Consider the following 20,298-nt stretch of genomic DNA (forward strand, 5'->3'; position numbering starts at 1 on the left):
TTTGGAGAGCTGCAACAATTGACAGTAAGTCTTATCTTTGCCAAGTCCACATATTTGGCCTGATAACTTAGAATTCAGTGTATCTAAATAATGTAAGCCAATACTATCATCAGCTATAAGACTAATTTGTTTTGGCTTCTTTATTAAATTTCTATAATCAGCTAGATATTTTTTCCACAATCAGAACTTTTATTATTAAAAATAAATAAATAACAAAGAATAAATATCCCTTTCTCTTCTTCCCTCTGCCTGTATCCATATAGGGGAAAGAAAAAAGTTCTCAGATTATGACCTTCACAAAATCATGAACTTTCTGCTGCCTTTTTAACCAGAAATCCAGGCAGGAGGGTCTCACCATTTTTGCATACCCTACCTGTTCCTTAGAGGAACCAACTTTTTTCCCCTTCGAGATAGGATCTTGCTTTGTCTCCCAGGTTGGGGGTGCAGTGACCCAATCATAGCTCACTGCAGCCTCGATATCCCAGGCTCAAATAATCCTCGCACCTCAGCCTCCTCAGTAACTGGGACTACATGCATGTGCCACCATGCCCAGATATATATATATTTTTTTTTTTTTTTTGTAGAGACATATTCTCACTACATTGCCCAGGCTGGCCTCTAACTCCTGAGCTCAAGAGATCCTCGCAAAGTGCTGGGATTACAGGCGTGAGCCACCATTCCCAGCCCTCACGCACCTTTCATTTAGACCACATTTTCTGTGGCAAACTGACAATGCCAACGTTTGCAGATTGCAATCTAACTACAGCTGTATTTTTTGCCAAGCATTTACACCTAACTGCTCTTTTCCACTTAAGTATATAACAATTTGCAGAAACATTTAATGTTTTCTGAAACCCCAAGCTCATCAGCAGAGAGGCTCCAAAACATGAAGGTGTACATCCCTATTTTAGGCCTTCATGGAAAGAAACCAACTTTTGTACACAGAGAGTAATGTGATAGTTATTATGCACGTGGCTTATCCCTGTTACAGTGTAGCACTCTATCCTACATAAGTGTCTTACTAAAAAAGAGTACAGTAAAAGCACTCATTGAAAAAAGAAGCTGGGTGTGGTGGCTCACGCTTATAATCCCAGCACTTTGGGAGGCCAAGGCAGGTGGATCACGAGGTCAAGAGATCGAGACCATCCTGGTCAACAAGGTGAAACCCCGTCTCTACTAAAAATACAAAAATTAGCTGGGCATGGTGGTGCGCACCTGTAGTCCCAGCTACTCAGGAGGCTGAGGCAAGAGAATTGCTTGAACCCAGAAGGCAAAGGTTGTGGTGAGCCGAGATTGTACCATTGCACTCCAGTCTGGGTAACAACAGCGAAACTCCATCTCAAAAAAAAAAAAGAAAAAGAAAAAGAAAAAAGAAATAGCCCATAGTTTAAATCTATTGCTTTTTAATAAAGTTTTGCTATTTGTTTCTTCTTGTTTGCTTTATATGTATTGTTTCTCTACTTGGAAACACTGATACTTCTTACTCATAAATCAAAAAATACGTACTGAGCATCTAACAATAGGTGCCAGGTTCTGTGCTAAGTGCTAGAGACAGCAGTGAGTATGCTAGACATGATTCCTATCCTATGGTAAAGACAGTGTAGGGCCGGCTTTAGCTCAGCAGTTACTTCGACAATGCTTTCTACGGTGGAAAACAACCACTCTGCGTGGTTCAAGACCCACGGGCGCTCTCCGGCCTTTAAAAAAAAAAAAAGACAGTGTAATTATGCCATGCCATGGCATACTCCCACTTATTGCTTAATAAGCCTAAATTCAGCTTAGATGCCCAGACAGTGTCACTTTAAGAAGCCTTCTGTGACCTCACCTAGGTTGAATAAGGCATCCCTATTCTGTGGGTCTCTGGCATATTGCCCAGATATCAAATTGGTGACCTCCTCAAGCTAGGAACTTTGAAGGGCTGCATCCTCAGCAGGAAAAAAAGAAGAAAAGAAAAGAAAAGAAAAAAAAAAAAAAAACAGACAAAAAACCTGACTTACAGAGTGAAAGGTAAAGATATCTGTCTCCACCTTAACTGTGGATGGAGTTGTAAAAAAGGAAGAAAACTGAGAATTCCTAAACAAGTTTGCAAGCACACTATAAAGGGCTAGAATTTCACACTACCTGTGTGACCTAGAAAACCCCAAGCTGAAAATTATTAAAGTGTTAGCTTTAGTGCCCCCAGGCACCTAGTATAAGCAAAAGTAAATAATCTCTGAAAATCGTACAGATACAGTTACAAGGAATATGACCTAAAATAAAATTTAATGATTAAATATTACTAAAAACATGATGAAATAACTTCAAAATAAAACCTGCAATGGCATGCATAAGGATTCAACAAATATCTACTTAGAGTTCAAGAAGGAGATAACAGAATGGAGGAAAGGCAATATTCAAAGAAATAGTGGCTGAACATTTTCCAGAATTGATGGTAAATATCCTAAATTCTAGAAGACCAAAAGTTGCCATGGTGAAAAGTATAAAATGCACACATAAAGATTAGTACTCAGAGAGAAAGAAAGGGGATCTTAAAATTAGGCAGCAAGAAAAGACATTAGACCAGTGTGGTAGCTCATGCCTGTAATCCCAGCACTCTGGGAGGCCAAGGTGAGCAGATTGCCTGAGGTCAGGAGTTTGAGACCAGCCTGGTCAACATGGCAAAACCCCATCTCTACTAAAAATGCAAAAATTAGCATGTGGTGGCACACACCTATAATCCCAGCTACTCTGGAGGCTGAGGCAGGAGAATCACTTGAACCTGGGAGGTGAACATTGCAATGAGCCAAAATCACGCCGCTGCACTCCAGCCTGGGTGACAGAGTGAGACTCTCAAAAAAAGAAAGAAAGAAAACACAGTAATCTTCAAATAAAAGATAATTTGGCTGTCAACCAACCTTTCAATAATAAAATGAAAGCTAGAAGATACTGCAATGTATCAAAATGTTAAGAGAAAATTACCATCTTCCAGAGGAAGATCCAAAATGCAAGAAGTAATGGTGAATAAAGAAAACTGTTTGCATGTTTGCTATAAATCTCAACACTATCCAAAATAATAGCAACAATGTCTAAATTCTGTTGTTCAATAATTTTACATATACTGTTGTGAGAGAGTAACTTAAAGTATTAGAAGGCTTTGTATTGTTTAAGAGGAGGCTAAATAAGTTTATAATTTGTTGAGTTAAATATACATTTTAAAATTTCTACATAATCAGTAAAAGAAATTAAATAGTATATATAACTTCCAGTTTATTGGGGAATAAAATAAAATGGGAAGATCTTAATTTTGAAAATGGATAAGAAATTTTTAAAGAAGGACAAATAGTAAAACATTAGATAGCAGAAATAAATTCAAATGTGAGTAATTACAATAAATAATTACTTATTAATTCCTAATTAAAAGTCACAGAGCTGGGCATGGTGGCTCACACCTATAATCCCAACACTTTGGGAGGCCAAGGCAAAAGGATCACTAAAGGCCAGGAGTTTAAGACCAGCCTGGGCAACATAGCAAGATCCTATCTCTAAAAAAAAAAAAAAAATGATGGGGAATGAGGTTGCTGAAATGGGAGAATCACTTCAGCCCGGGAATTCAAGGCTGCAGTAAACCATGATCACAACACCACACTGCAGCCTGGGCAGCAGAGTGAGACCCTGTCTCTCTCTTTTTTTTTTTTTTCTTTTGGGCCACTGCAGGCATATTCCAGCAAGCAGAGACCCTGTCTCAAAAAAAAAAAAAGGCATAGTGGTTTACACCTATAATACCAGCTAGTCAGGAGGCTGAGGCAGGAGGATCATTTGAGGCCAGAAGTTCAAGGTTAGGGTGGGCTATTATTGCACCACTGCACTCCAGCCTGTGCAACAAGGCAACACCCTGAAAGTTCATAGCTGCATTTTTTACATTGGCAGAACCCCATCTCTACAAGAAATACAAAAATTAGCTGAGCACGGTGGCATGCACCTGTAATCCCAGCTACTCAGGAGGCTGAGATAGGAGGATGGTTTGAGCCTGGGAGGTGGAAGCTGCAGTGAGCCAAGACCTCACAATTGCACTTCAGCCTGGGCAACGGAGCCAGACCCCATCTCAAAAAAAAGAAGGAAAGAAAAACAAAAGAATGAATAAACTTAGACCTTCAGGTAACTGCATGGTTGAATCATACCAATAAAGAAGGTAAATAAAATACAAAAGAAACCTACAGAATGGCTCTTTTATAAAGTTCAAAATCAGACAAAACTAGTCAGAGGTACATACATAGGTGGTAAAACTATGTGATGTGGAACAACAGAATCTCTTTCATTGCTAGTAGTAGTATAAATTCAAAACAAGTCAGAGGTACATACATAGGTGGTAAAATTATAGAGTATGATATACTTTGGCTGTGTCCCCACCCAAATCTCATCTTGAATTCTCACATGTTGTGGTTGGGACCCAGTGGGAGGTAACTGAATCACATGGACAGGTCTTTTCCATGCTGTTCTCGTGATAGTCAGTAAGTCTCACAAGATCTGGTGCCTTTATAGGTTTTCCTACACAAGCTCTCTTTTTGCCTGCTGCCATCCACATAGAATGGCAGAAACAGAAAACCAAAAAAAAAAAGGAAGGACTTGCTCCTCCTTCCTTTTACCATGATTGTGAGACCTCCCCAGCCATGTAGAACTGTAAGTCCAATAAACCTGTTCCTTTTGTAAATTGCCCAGTTTCGGGTATGTCAGCGTGAAAATGGACTAATGCAGAGTAGTAAGCTGCCAAGCAACTGATTACTGTAAAAGTCAGGATGGTGATTTATCTCTGAGAGAGGCAGTATGTGACAGACAAGAGCCATAAGGTGAGCTTTGAGGAAGAGGTGTTGTCCATTTTCTCTCTCTCTAATTGGGTAGTGGCTACACAGGTGCTTACTTTAGAATTTTTCTTTTTGTATATTTCTGTTTCCTGCCTTTCTTATATATGTTTTCATTTTGGAATTTTAAAAGTTGGAAACAGGCCAGGCGCAGTGGCTCACGCCTATAATCCCAGCACTTTGGGAGGCCGAGGCAGGTGGATCACAAAGTCAAGAGATCGAGACCATCCTTGTCAACATGGTGAAACCCCGTTTCTATTAAAAATACAAAAATTAGCTGGGCATGGTGGCGCGTGCCTGTAGTCCCAGCTACTTGGGAGGCTGAGGCAGGAGAATTGTTTGAATCCAGGAAGCAGAGGTTGTGGTGAGCCGAGATCGCGCCATTGCACTCCAGCCTGGGTAACAAGAGCGAAACTCCGTCTCAAAAAAATAAATAAATAAATAAAAATAAAAGTTGGAAACAACAGGAAGCGTAAGTGGTAGTCTCTGAATTGCCCTAGTTTGCTCCTGAAACTCAATTTGGAGCTATTGATAAATGCTGAGTTAATGTCCAGAAAATACATTTAATTCAATTGTTTAATACTATTATGGGACATTATTACTATATCAGAATAAGGATATTGCTTCTTTCCACTTGCTCAGAAAGCAACTCAGACTTGGCAGATATGGAGTGAGCTATTTGTAGAAAAGAAACAAAAAGGACAATCATTTTTAGTTGGGGCCAGAACAAGCATGTGGCAAAGTTGTACATAAAGATGGCTATTGTAGGCAGGATAATGATGTCTCAAAGATGTCCACATTCTATTCCCTAGAACCTGTGAATATATTAGGGCACATAACAAATGGAAAGAAAGGTTCTAGGCAGAATTAAAGTTGCTCAACTGACCCAGAGATGGAGAGATCATCCTGGATTATCTGGGTGGGCCCAATGTAATCACATGGGCCTCTGTAAATAGAAGAGGAAGGCAGAAGACACTGGAGAGACTGGATATGAGAATAACTCAATCTGCCATTGCTGGCTTTGAAAATGAATGAAGGCCATGATCAGGGAATGTGGACAACCTCTAGAAGGTAGGAAAGACAAGCAAACAGATAGGTAGGAAAGGCAAGCAGATTCTTTCCTTTAGACCCCTAGATATTCCTCTAGGAGCCTGATTTTAGCCAAGTTAGACCCATGTCAGACTTCTGACCTACAGAACTATAAGATAATAAATTTGTATTATGGTTTTCAAAAATTTTTAAATAAACTTTTTTATTTTAGAATAACTTTAGGCTTACAGGAAAGTTGCAAAAGATAGTACAGAGAGTTCCAAGCTTCCCCTAATGCTAGTACCTAATGCCTTTAAACACACACACACACACACACACACACACACCCGAGAAAAGCAAAGAAACAAAAAACAAAACTCTAGAGCAGTTTTAGGTTCACAGCAAAATTGAGCAGAAAGTACAATTTCCCTTATACCCATCGCCTCCCACATACAATTCTGGGTTGTTTGAGCTACTAAGTTTGTGGTTAATTTGTTACAGCAATTAAAAAAAAAAGAAACACTAAACAATGCCAAATGGCATTTTGGAGTAGAGGGAGAGATAGGTAGATAATTTAGAGATGCACATATACATGGTAAAACACTAAAGAAAAATAACAAACATTAATCCAAAATTCAATATAACTGTTACTTATAGTGGAGGGTACAGAACACACAGGTGTGACCCCCGCACCCCCAGAAACACAGTCCAGTAGCCTATAAGAAGCCTCTATATGAACTAGAAAAAAGAATTGTTTTCTAACCAGATAATTAGAAAAATGACATATCCATTGGGTAGGAACCAGCCTTATGGACCCTCGGTCTAGCAGCAGATAGTGTCTTTGTACCCAAGGAAAAAGCTCCATTCTTTAGGAGGCAAATTCCTCTCCCCTTGGCAAGGTATCTTTGTGCAGTGGCCAAATTTTACCTGCATGCTAGCAGACCCCCTAGGACCTTCAGAGCTTTTATAATATCCTAGTTCTCAAGCCAAGTACAAGGTACATGGGGTTTGTTTTTCATAATTATTTTTCAAATTATATATATGCATTACATCCTCTCTCATATATCACAATTTTTTAAAAAGTATCTAGTGATATGATGAAATGTATCACTGTACCCCATGCAGACCTTTGCCACTACCTCAGTGCCAGTCGCCTTCTGACTACAATCTAAAAATCCGAGAGAATTCTGAAGGATATTAGAGTGATACTTTTTTTTTTTTTTTACGCAGAGTCTCACTCCTTCACCCAGGCTAGAAATACGGTGGCAAGATCTTGGCTCACTGCAACCTCCACCTCCCAGGTTCAAGCGATTCACATGCCTCAGCCACCCAACTAGCTGGAATTACAGGCATACGCCACCATGCCTGACTAATTTTTAGTAGAGACAGAGTTTCACTATGTTGGCCAGGCTGATCTCAAACTCCTGGCTTTAAGTGATCCACCCACTTCGGCCTCCCAAAGTGTTGAGATTTCAGGTGTGAGCCACCGCACCCAGCTTTAATGATACATTTTTCTTTTTCTTTGGAGACAGAGTCTTGCTCTTTCGCCAGGATGGAGTGCAGTGGCGCAATCTCAGCTCACTGCAACCTCCACCTCCTGGGTTCAAGCGATTCTTCCACCTCAGCCTCCCAAGTAGCTGGGACCACAGGCGTGTGCCACCATGCCCAGCTAATTTTTGTATTTTTAGTAGAGACAGGGTTTCCTCATTTTGGCCAGGATGGTCTCGATCTCTTGACCTCGTGATCCTCCCACCTCGGCCTCCCAAAGTGCTGGGATTACAGGCATGAGCCACTGCGCTCAGCCAAGAGTGATACATTTCTTAACTCCATGAAACCTCTTTTCATTTGGAGTAAGTTACCCAGGAAAACAGGATTTTCCTTCTGTCAGCCTCCATTCCTATCTTCACTAAGAAGTTTTGTCTATTTTCTCACTCAGATACTGTCCACAGTGCGGGGAGCTAAATGTGCAAACTACAGAGAAGTTTGTGGGTACTTATAACCCGAAAAAGCTGCCTAAAACCTAAAGAAAAATTTCATTATTAGGGATCCAGAATATCTGATAAAAATCTGACATGCTTGGCCAGGCACAGTGGCTCATGTCTGTAATCTCAGCACTTTGGGAGGCTCAGGTTGGAGGATTGCCTGAGACTAGGAGTTCACGGTCAACCTGGGCATCAAAGTGAGCCCTTTTCTCTACAAAAATAAAAATTTTGTTTTTCACGCCTGTAATCCCAGCACTTTGGGAGGCCAAGGTGGGTGGATCACGAGGTCAACAGATCGAGACCATCCTGGTCAACATGGTGAAACCCCATCTCTACTAAAAATACAAAAAATTAGCTGGGCATGGTGACGCATGCCTGTAATCCCAGCTACTCAGGAGACTGAGGCAAGAGAATTGCTTGAACCCAGGAGGCGGAGGTTGCAGTGGGCCGAGATCGCGCCATTGCACTCCAGCCTGGGTAACAAGAGGGAAACTCCGTCTCAAAAAATAAAAAAAATTTTTTTTTGAGACAGAGTCTCACTCTGTCGCACAGGCTGGAATGTAGTTGCACAATCTCGGCCCACTGCAACCTCTGCCTCCTGGGTTCAAGCTATTCTCCTGCCTCAGCCTCCTGAGTAGCTGGGATTATAGGTGCATGCCACCATGCCCAACTAATTTTTGTATTTTTGCTAGAGATGGGGCTTCACCATGTTGGCCAGGATGATCTCAAACTCCTGACCTCGTGATCCACCCACCTCAGCCTCCCAGAGTACTGGGATTACAGGCATGAGTCACCATGCCTAGCAAAATAAAATAAATTTAAACATTAGCCTGGGGTGGTGGTATGTGCCCATAGTCCCAGCTTCTAGGGAGGCTTAGGTGAGGGGATAACTTGAGTCCAGGAGTTCAAGCCTACAGTGAGCTATGATTGCTCAACTGTACTCCGGCCTGGGTGACAGAGTGGAGACCCTGCCTCAAAACAAATAAAAACAAAACAAAACAAAATCCGACATGTTAACCTGAAAGGAAGCAAAGAGGTAGAAAGAACTTGGAAGGTTCTATGCCAGCCCTGCCATCTTGGACTCTCAGATACTACAACTCAGAGATTGCCTTGCCTCTTTCAAAGAAGTCCAAGCCCTTTCTTTTTTTTTAAATAGAGGACCTTGGCTGGGTGGGATGGCTCAAGCCAGTAATCCCAACACTTTGGGAGGATGAGGCGGGTGGATCACCTGAGGTCGGGAGTTCAAGACCAGGCTGGCTAACATCGTGAAACCCCATCTCTACTAAAAAAGTACAAAAATCAGCTGGGCGTGGTGGCGCGTGCCTGTAATTCCAGCTACTCAGGACTCAGAGTCAGCAGAATTGCTTGAACTCAGGCAGAGGTTGCAGTGAGCTGAGATCCCACCATGGCACTCCAGCCTGGGCAACAGAGTGAGACTCAGTCTCAAAAATAAAATAAAATAAGGGCCTTGGATAGGACAAGACTACAGAAACACCTGTTAACCTCTCCTATGCAGTCCTACTGTCTTCAGAAGGGGTCACTTGGGTTTATTGGTCCAAAAATCCAAGCCCCAAACCATGAAGTGGAAGTTTTGATTCTTAAATACAAGCTCTTCCCACCCTTCCAGACCCAAAAACTACTGTCTCTACCCAACCATGATGTTGAGTCTAGACAAGGCCCTCTACAGAGGGCCTTTCAGATAGTCTAAATTCACATCTTCACCATTTTGTTAAATTGTTTTTACAAATACAAAAATAGTACATATTTGTTCCTGGTTTTTGGCGCTAAAAAATTATAATAGTCATTAGGAAAATTCAAAGATTTAGAAGAATAAAGAAAAGCATATGTAGTATATTAGTGGGGAGAAAAAGAATGAAAAGCAAAACCATCTCTTCACCCTAATCTTACCCTACTTCCCCCAAAAGTAAACCGTGAAATATATCATCTCAAACCTCTTTTCATACATTTATAAAATGCATACACACAATTATCTTTCTTTTAATATAAATAGGATCATGGTACAATACTCTAAATATGCCTTTACACATATAATTCCATAGAAATATGTCCATATAGTAAATTTGTTTCCAGTTTTCACTATGAAAAACAGTACTACAATATGTTTATATACTCAAGTATATTTATGTAGAACAGATTCCTGGAAACAAATTGCTGAATTAAAGAATAACAAATTTAAAATTTAATAGATATTACCAAACCAACTTCCAAAAAGCCTTTATAAAAATATATGAGAATGACTATTTGCTTAAACTTTCACCAAAAATGGACTTTATGTATATTTTTAGCCAATCTAATGAACAAAAACAATGGCACACATTATTGAGCTTGCATTTCTCTAATTACAAGTGCAGTTGAGTGTTCTGCTTCCCACCAGTTGTATTACTTAGTGAATTCTCTGTCCATTTCCATTGCCTATTTTTCTGCTTGCAGTGTCTTCACTTTCATCACAAAAGTAGCTACTATATAGTGAGCACTTGACTGTGCTGGTCCCTACACTATGTATTTTTAAATAAATAATTTCTTAAAACAACCCATTTTACAGGTAAGAAATGTGAGAACCATTATAGCAAAGAAACTCAAACCCTGGTCTACTTTACTCTAAAACCTGCAACATTCCCCACTGTATCACTACACCAAAAAGCTTCATTTTACCTAAATGTGGTAGGACCAAAGAAAAGTGACTCACCCAAACACTCAGCTCTGTAGATGACGGTTTCAGTCGGTAAGACTGGTAGACTTTTTACCACCCTCTTCTTCGCTTCCAGAAAACATGGTTGAAAACTGCCAAAAAGTCTGTTCAGGCAAACTTGGCTGCCTATTATCTGTGTCCTTAGAGATAAAGAACCAGTCCTCAGTACAAGGGTCAAAGATAAAGAAAGTAGAAACACTAAGAAACATGAAGACCTTGGCCCCATTCCATCCATATCACAGTCAAGGCAGCAGGCTGATGATGCCTGACAAGTCAGCCAGGGTTTCCAGTCACCACCCAACACCCTCCTGCGAGGCTATAATTTAAACAAAAAAACCTGAGGCATGGCAAACTTAATCACCGGCATGAGTAACAAAGTTTAAGGTCTGGCCTTTTATAAAATTCAAATAATTATTTTATAATCCTTTTATTAAGTAATCCAGATTGAAAGGTGTTCCTTACTCCAAGAATGTTAAAAAATTAATTAATTAAAAATAAATGAAAGGTATTCCTAAGAATTTAACTTTCAGCTGGGCTTGGTGACTCAAGCTTGTAATTCCAGAACTTTGGGAGGCTGAGGTGGGTGGATCACTTGAGCCCGGGAGTTCAAGACCAGCCTGGGCAGTATGTCGAAACCCTTGCCTCTATCCAAAAAAATACAAAAATTAGCTGGGCATGGTGGCACATGCCTGTAGTCCCAGCTACTCTGAAGGCTGAGGTGAGAGGATTACTTGAGTGTGGGGAGTCAAAGCTTCATTGAGCCATTATTGTACCACTGCATTCCAGCCTGGGCAATAGAGTGAGACCCTATCTCAAAAAAAAAGAATTTCTGGCCAGGTGTGGTGGCTCATGCCTGTAATCTCAGCACTTTTGGAAGGCTGAAGCGGGTGGATCACCTGAGGTCAGGAGTTTGAGACCAGCCTGACCAACATGGTAAAACTGTCTCTACTAAAAATACAAAATTAGCTGGGTGTGGTGGTGCATGCCTGTAATCCCAGCCACTCAAGAAGCTGAGGCAGAAGAATCGCTTGAACCCCGGAGGCAGAGGTTGCAGTGAGCCAAGATTGTACCACTGCACTCCAGCCTGGGCAACAAGAGCAAAACTCCGTTTCAAAAAATAAAAGAATTTCACTTTTGGTTTTTCTCAAATGTGATTAACCTAATGTGAAGTACAGGAAATGTAATTTTTCTGATTTATGGTTCATATTGATCATAATCTTCCCAAGAAAGATGGAGTAAAGTATGTCTAAGAAACTACCAAACTCCCCCCTTTTCTCCTCACAACATTAAGCACCTATGTGATGGGTTATTAATAGTCTGAAGCTGGGAGATGGATATATGGAGTCACATTAAACTATTCTTTCTACCTTCATATAATTAAAATTTTTCACCAGTACAGTGGCTCAAGCCTAGCCTGTAATCTCAACACTTTGGGCAGGAGAATTGCTTGAGTCCAGCAGTTCAAGACCAGCCTGGGCAACATAGTGAGACCCTGTCTCTAAAAAAAAAAAAAAAGGCTGGGCTCAGTGGCTCACGCCTGTAATCCCAGCACTTTGGGAGGCCGAGGTGGGCAGATCACGAGGTCAAGAGATCGAGACCATCCTGGCCATGGTGAAACCCATCTCCACTAAAAAAAAAAATACAAAAATTAGCCGGGCATGGTGGCACGAGCCTGTGGTCCCAGCTACTCGGGAGGCTGAGGCAGAAGAATCACTTGAACCCAGGCAGAGGTTGCAGTGAGCCGGCATCGCGCCATTGCACTCCAGCCTGGGTAACAAGAGCGAAACTCTGTCTCAAAAAAAAAAAAAAAAAAAAAAAAAAATCCAATAAAAAGTCACCCCCAGAAAAGTGCGGGGTCCTGGGCTAGGCACTGGGGTAGAACACAATGAGTAAAACACAATTCCTATTCTTTTCAGGAGCATAAACCCATTTGTTATCATGGCAACAGCTTACAAAGCACTTTCTCAAATGTATTAACTGATCATCCTGTAAATACATATTACTATCCCACGTTGATGTGGAAGCCTCCTACTTTTTACTATGCCTTTTCTTCCTGGTCTTTCATGTTTTCTGTGATTAATCTAGGGAGGGTCAGATCCCTGTCAGCTGGGGGTGGAGGCGTGGAGTGAGACCAGGATGAAAAGAAGACCTTTATCCTGTGGGTGGAGGCCTGAATGGGGTTAGTTTCAGGATATTTCAGACAATATCATCAGAATCTTAAATGCCGTAGGCAAGCTTTTAAACACTTAGAGTAAGCCTTTCACTTACAGATTCTTCCTTTGAATTCAGGGTGATTTCTTTATTTTTAGACAGTTAAACTGGGTCACAGAAAAAGAGCTCCTTTCCCAGAATTACACAGTAAAATGGCATAAAATATTATTCCCTTCGACTCCCAGAATCTCATTCTGTGAAGTTCAACCATGAAAAGCAGGACTGATGCTTACAGCTAACTTTTGTTTCAAATTGGTTTGATCATTTACTCTTCAGTGACCCAGGGAGCCCGTTCACCTCTGCAATGCTGTCTCCCTCAGCTCTCAGAGCCCACAGAATCTGTTCTGCTTCATCTCTCTCTTAGAAGCCTCTACTAATTTTCCCCCTTGTGGTTGTAAAGTCCTATTCATACGTACAATGTCCACTTCTTCTTTACAAGTCAGCCCTGAAAAACTTCAGAGTTCAGCCATCCGAAATATACCCTCTTGGTTCTTTGTTGTCTAGTTCTTAAGTGTGTAAAAAGCAGCATGAAGTTTATAGGCAAAAATTAGGCTGATTGACAGAAACAAGCACTTGTCTATTACCCCCACTTCATCCACAACTACTTCACGTTCCCAGCCTCGTTTCCCTGTTTACATACAGCCTGGAATCTGGTGCTTCCTCTCTCCTTACCAGGAAGTTCATACAGATCTTGATGTAAAAGCAGGGCCAAAAACGTAAAAAGCAAGGCCAAGGGTTCTCCAAGTTCTTTCAGAAACATGATAAACAATTGTTTGCTTGTCAAAGGACTTACATGGGCCACTACAACTTCCCAGAATGGAGGTAAGCAAAATAGAAGACCACGGACAGAGGAAAGATGGCTGGAAGGAAGCCCCAGTTTTCCTCACCACTCCTAAAACTTTGTGGGGGAAGTATAGAGGCAGTCAGCCTGACTCACAGCCAGTGCTTCTGCTCCCCAGCCAAAGAGGGTTCAGAAGTGAAGAGCTGCTACATTCCAAGGTCCCATGCTGACAAAAGTAATGGGACGTATTCATCCGAGGATGGGCAGGCTTTCCTTCCAGCTCCGGCTCATCAGGGCTTAAGACAACTTCATCACATTCGTGTTCTCATTGCTGAGAACCCTAGGAGCTGACAGTGGGTTGGGGACAAGAACCAGACTAGAAGACACCCTTAGAGCCCCAGGTAGAAGAACTGGCTCAAGATGCAGGCATCTGAGAAGAGGAAACAGATTTCCACAACTGGCTCCAAGCATTTCTGTAAGCACCACCTGTCACGAGGAAAAAGCCCCCATTAGCCCTAAAACTAGCCCTCTCCACTTCCCAGCCTCCGAGAACGCCTAGTAATGAGAAAGGCAACCAATGAAACATGGGCTGAAAGCATTACCTCATCAGGGCGAGCCCCCATTGGCTACAAAGACTCTGGGCCAGGCTTGCTTGCTAGTAAATTAACCCTTTTCAGGAACATAGAACTCCACGTGGGGCCCCTTCCTCCCGCACTGCTCCTTGTTTTCAAATTAGGAAAAGGGGTAGATGGGGAACAATAGAACTTTCCCTAACATTTTTCTTAGGCATCGGTAGCTATACAATGGTTATGAGGAAGTTTGTATCGCCCCTCTTGGAAAAGTGTTCAGTGCCTCTTGAACCAAAATTGAGCCACCTGCAACAGATTGATAAATATGGGTTAGGTAGGAAGAGGCAGAGTGAATTATCAGTCGTTTTCTAACATAACCATCGAAATGCCAGAGGGGCAAAGACCAAAAAGGATAATAAAAATTAAAAACACCTTGGGAAATATTGGCAATAAATTGATCTTGTTTTCTGCAATTTTTTTTTATACCGTTTCCCTCATGTTACCCAGGCTGGAGTGCAATGGTACAATCTCTGCTCACCACAACCTCCGCCTCCCAGGTTCAAGCAATTCTTCTGCTTCAGCCTACTGAGTAGCCGGAATACAGGCATGTGCTACCATGCCCAGCTAAGTTTTTGTATTTTTAGTGGAAATGAGGTTTCTTCATGTTGGTCGGGCTAGTCTCCAACTCCTGACCTTATGTGATCCACCCAGCTCGGCCTCCCAAAGTGCTGGGATTACATGTGTAAGCCATGGCGCCTGGCCTCTGCAACTTATTTTTTAAGGTTATCATCATAGCTACAGCCTCTATTTTTCAATGCAAACTGCCAAGGATATGCTAATTAAAAAAGAAAAAAAAAGGCAGGCCTGACACCAAGGCTCAGGCCTATAATCCCAACACTTTGGAAGGCCGAGGCGGGTGGATCACAAGGTCAGGAGTTCGAGACCAGCCTGACCAACTTGGGGAAACCCTGTCTCTACTGAAAATACAAAAATTAGCCAGGTGTGGTGGTGTGCACCTGTAATCCCAGCTACTCGGAAGGCTGAGGCAGGAGAATGGCTTGAGCCCAGGAGGCAGAGGTTGCAGTGAGCTGAGATCGCACTATTGCACTCCAGCCTGGGCAACAGAGATATATTCCCAGCATCTAACCTAGTTCCTGGTACTCAAAATATATATTTTTTGCTGGGCACAGTGGCTGATGTCTGTAATCCCAGCACTCTGGGAGGCTCAGGTGGGTGGATCACTTGAGGCCAGGTGTTCTAGATCAGCCTGGCCAACATGGTGAAACCCCATATTTACTAAAATACAAAAATTAGCTGAGTGTGATGGCGGGCACCTGTAATCCCAGCTACTTGGGAGGCTGAGGCAGGAGAAGCACTTGAACCTGGGAGGCAGAGGTTGCAGTGAGCCAAGACCATGCCATTGCACTCCATCCTGGGCAACAAGAGCAAAACTTCATCTCAAAATAATAATAATAATATCATTGTCTTTTTATTTTTGGCCAGGTGCAGTGGCTCATGCCTGTAATCCCAGCACTTTGGGAGGCCGAGGTGGGCAAATCACGAGGTCAAGAGATCGAGACCATCCTGGCCAACATGGTGAAACCCCGTCTCTACTAAAAATACAAAAATTAGCTGGGCGTAGTGGCACGCCTGTAGTCTTAGCTACTCGGGAGGCTTAGGCAGGAGAATTGCTTGAACCGAGGAGGCAGAGGTTGCAGTGAGCCGAGATCGCGCCACTGCACTCCAGCCTGGCACCTGGCGACAGAGCAAGACTCTGTCTAAAAAGTAAATAAATAAAAAATACAAATTAAAATGAAAGATTTTTCACCTATTGAGTTGTAGACTAAAAGACCTCTGGTAAAACTAGCCCTAGAGAAAAGACTTAAAGATACTGATGCTTAGGATTCCCCAGTGAACTAGCTAGAGCCTATCTTAACCCTCTGGAGTGAAGCGCACTATTCAATAAGCCATATCCAGATACAAAGAGCTTTTTAGTTCCTCATTATTAAGCATGAATGAACAGCCAAGCATCGCTAGGCTTTTGAGAAAAGGCTCTAACATTATAATAAAAAGGAATTTAGAAAAAGAAATAAAATAGGAGACAAAAGTTTTAAAAATCATATCCTTAGAGAGTTAAAAGAAGATATTGCAATCATGAAATAAGAACAGACTACTATGAAAAAGGAATATTCAGGCCGGGTGTGGTGGTTCATACCTGTAATCCCAGTAATTTGGGAGGCTGAGGTGGGCAGATCACCTGGGGTCTGGAGTTCGAGACCACCCTGGGCAATATGGCAAAACACCATCTCTACTAAAAATACAAAAATTAGCCTGGTGTGGTGATGCAGCCTTGTAATCCCAGCTACTTGGGAGACTGAGGCTGGAGAATCGATTGAACTTGGTAGTTGCAGTGAGCTGAGATTTGTAACACTGCATTTCAGCCTGGGTGACAGAGTGAGACTCTATCTCAAAAAAAAAAAGGAATATTCAGAGAGTAAGGGAAAAGGCTTAGGTATTAAGTATTTGATACAGAAATTTTTAGAAATCCAACATAAGGATGGGAAGATAAAATTGAGGAACTCTCCTCAACAACAGAACAAAAAAATGGAAAACAGGAAATAAAAGATAAGAAAATGAGAAAAATTAGTGCAGGAGGTCCAACATCCCCTACCCCTTACACACCCAACCCAGAAATAACTGTAGAAAAAGAGAACATAGAGCCAGGCGCGGGGCCTCACACTTGTGATCCCAGCACTTTGGGAGGCTGAGGCAGGCGGATCATTAGGTCAGGAGTTTGAGACCAGTCTGACCAACATAGTAAAACCCCATCTCTACTAAAAATACAAAAATTAGCTGGATGTGGTGGTATGCGTCTGTAATCCCAGCTACTTGGGAGGCTGAGGAAGAAGAATCGCGTGAACTCAGGAGGCAGAGGTTGCAGTGAGCTGAGATGGTGCCATTGCACTCCAGCCCAGCAGACAGTGCGAGACTCCGTTTCAAAAAAAAGAAAGAAAAAGAGAACGTAGAAAATTAAGGCTAGGCACTGTGGCTTATGTCTGTAACCCCAGCACTTTGTAAGGCCAAGGCGGGTAGATCACTTGAGGTCAGGAGTTTGAGAACAGCCTGGCCAACATGGTGAAATCCCATCTCTACTAAAAATACAAAAAATTAGGCAGGCATGGTGGTGCGCACCTGTAATCCCAGCTACTGAGGAGGCTGAGGCAAGAGAATCACTTGAACCTAGGAGGGAAAGGTTGCAGTGAGCTGAGATCATGCCATTGTACTCCAGCCTGGGCAAAAGAGCAAGACTCCATGTAGATTTTTTTTTTTTTTTAAAGATGGGGTTTCACCATGATGGCCAGGCTGGTCTTGAACTTCTGACCTCAGGCGATCCACCCACCTTGGCCTCCCAAAGTGCTAGGATTATAGGCGTGAGCCACCACGCCCGGCAATTATTCCATGTAGATTTTTTTAAAATTTAATTCGTGGTTGTTACCAAAAAAATTAACAAAACATGGAAATATGTAATGTAAAAAATGAGAGTCTCTCATCCAACTTGGCCTTTGAAAGAGTCTTGGCCCCCAAAGTGCTGGGATTACAGACGTGAGCCACCATGCCTGACCTATGCTTTTTTTAAGTGTTTTTTGTGTGCATGCACATTCAAATATGTGTTACCTGGTTGATAGACAACTTTTTCTTCTTTTTTTTTTCCAGGAGAAATAACTTTATTTGGACTGAGAGCTGGAGAACGAGAATAGGACCTGACACAGTATATTGGGCTAAGGAGAAGAGGTGAGGTTCCAAAACAGCAGTCAAGGCTCATCAACCAAATGGACTCTACTTCCCAGCAACCTTGCAGTTAGTGCAACCAAAAAAAGGCCTGCTGGGGAATGTATTTGCCACTAAATTCTCCAAGTATGCCAACATTACAAAAAAGATAGAGGTTCTTCATCATAATTAAATTTCCACAAACCCCTCAATCAAAAGTATTATAAAAGGAAGTAAAAATCACATTTTACAGATCTCAAACCTGTCTTCAACATTTAGTTCATCATCTTCAAAAAATAGCTCCCCTGCTAAACTCATTAGCTATATGATCTATCCCAGCAGCAAGAAGACAGCCATGCCATGGCAGTCCTCTTCCCATTTTTCCTAGGCACTCAGGGCTGAACAGCAGGGTGAGGCTCAGGTGGGGGTGAGGGAAGGGAGCACAAGAGCTACTTTCCCCCAGTATAACATGGCATCTGAAGCTTGATGGGAGAGCAGAACTGGTGAGACTTGAGGGAAGGGTCCAGGGCCTGTATTCAGTCAGAGTCACTGCTGGAAGAGGAGGAGGAATGCTTGCCATGCTTGTGGTGCTTATGGTGCTTGTGCATCTTTTTATGAGCTTTCTTCATTTTCTTCTGCATCTTCTTGTCCACTATCACTGTTGGTCCAACGACGCCAGGAGCCAAGGGATTCACAGGAGGCATTCCAGGGGCAGGGGGTGGGTATGGAGGAGGGTAGGGACCAGAGGGTTGGCATCCTGGATACCCTGGCTGTAACACAGGAGGAGGGGGCCCACATGGGGGGAAAACTGGATTGCAGTGGGGAGCTCCTGTGGGAGGAGGATAGGGGCCTGGGGGAAAGGATGGATTGACAGGTGGTGGGTGGGCAGAACTGGAATTTCCAGGGCACCCGATGTTGGGGGGATATGGATTTAGCTGCCCGGCATTGGGGTTCCACATGTTTAGGTGTGTTCTCCACCCTCTGGCCCCAGGTGGAAGCATCTAACTCCTCAGAAGAAGAGCAGAACCCACGAGTCTCGGCCCCCCATCACTCGTCTCCCTTTCTCTGCAACTCAACTTTTTCTTTTTTTTTTACATTAAGTATTTTTTTAAATTTATTTTTTTAACTTTATATCTGGCATTTCTTCCCAGGTTATCCCTCCCCATCACAACTGCCCCAGTGTGTGATGCTCCTCTCCCTGAGTCCACGTGTTCTCATTGTTCAACACTCACCTATGAGTGAGAACATACAGTGTTTGGCTTTCTGTTCTTGTGTCAGTTTGCTGAGAATGATGGTTTCCAGATTCATCCAAGTCCCTACAAAGGACATGAACTCATCGTTTTTTATGGCTGCATAGTATTCCATAATGTATATATACCACATTTTCTTTGTCTAGTCTGTCATTGATGGGCATTTGGGTTGGTTCCAGGTCTTTGCTATTGTACACGGGGCTGCAATGAACATACGTGTGCGTGTGTCTTTATAGTAGAACAATTTATAGTTCTTTGGATATATGCCCAGTAATGGGATTGCTGGATCAAATGGAATTTCTATTTCTAGATCCTTGAGAAATCGTCACACTGTCTTCCACAGTGGTTGAACTAATTTACACTCCTACCTGTGTAAGAGTGTTCCTGTTTCTCCACATCCTCTCCAGCATCTGTTGTCTCCAGATTTTTTAATGATTGCCATTCTAACTGGCTTGAGATGATATCTCAATGTGGTTTTGATTTGCATTTCTTTTTCTTTTTTTTTTTTTTTGAGACAGAGTCTCGCTCTGTTGCCAGGCACCAGGCTGGAGTGCAGTGGCACAATCTTGGCTCACTGCAACCTCCGCCTCCTGGGTTCAAGCAATTCTCCTGCCTCAGCCTCCTGAGTAGCTGGGACTACAGGTGCACGCCACCACACCCAGCTAATTTTTGTATTTTTAGTAGAGACGGGGTTTCACCATGTTGGCCAAGATGGTCTCGATTGCTTGACCTGGTGATCCACCTGCCTTGGCCTCCCAAAGTGCTGGGATTACAGGCTCGAGCCACTGCACCCGGCCTGATTTGCATTTCTCTATTGACAAGTGATGATGAGCATTTTTTCATATGTTTGTTAGCCTCATATATGTCTTCTTTTGAAAAGTGTCTGTTGGCCGGTCATGGTGGCTCACACCTATAATCCCAGCACTTCGGGAGGCCATGGAGGGTGGATCACAAAGTCAGGAGTTCAAGACCAGCCTGACCAACATGGTGAAACCCCATCTCAAAAAAAATAAAATAAAATAATTTAAAAAAAAAAGAACAGTGTCTGTTTTTATCCTTCGTCCACTTTTGAATGGGCTTGTTTGTTTTTTTTCTTGTGTATCTGTTTTAGTTCTTTGTAGATTCTGGTTATTAGCCCTTTGTCTGACGGGTAGATTGCAAAT

At 42.4% G+C, this 20,298-nt stretch overlaps 1 protein-coding gene and 1 pseudogene across 15 annotated transcripts in view; both read right to left on the bottom strand.

The window, feature by feature from the left end:
• The window catches only part of FAM13B (family with sequence similarity 13 member B), a 117,624-nt gene extending 103,543 nt beyond the window's left edge, over positions 1-14,081 (bottom strand). For 8 of the 14 annotated variants that reach the window (XM_078359922.1, XM_078359893.1, XM_078359888.1 and 5 more), the window contains exons 1-2: positions 13,184-14,081; positions 10,554-10,696 (exon numbers count right to left, since the gene is read on the bottom strand). The gene's annotated coding sequence lies outside the window, so the exon portion shown is untranslated. Of the gene's footprint in view, positions 1-10,553; positions 10,697-13,183 lie in introns of those variants that run through there. The other 6 variants (XM_078359895.1, XM_035292117.3, XM_078359816.1 and 3 more) reach the window with 2 other exon arrangements.
• Positions 14,082-17,808: 3,727 nt separating this feature from the next.
• Positions 17,809-18,868, bottom strand: LOC103789258 (proline-rich protein 13 pseudogene; annotated as a pseudogene). Its single transcript, XR_013531021.1, has one exon. The product of XR_013531021.1 is annotated as a proline-rich protein 13 pseudogene (transcript).
• Positions 18,869-20,298: the final 1,430 nt, after the last annotated feature.

This window comes from Callithrix jacchus, chromosome 2 (assembly GCF_049354715.1).
Source record: "Callithrix jacchus isolate 240 chromosome 2, calJac240_pri, whole genome shotgun sequence".
In the NCBI taxonomy this organism is placed as follows: Eukaryota; Metazoa; Chordata; class Mammalia; order Primates; family Cebidae; genus Callithrix; species Callithrix jacchus.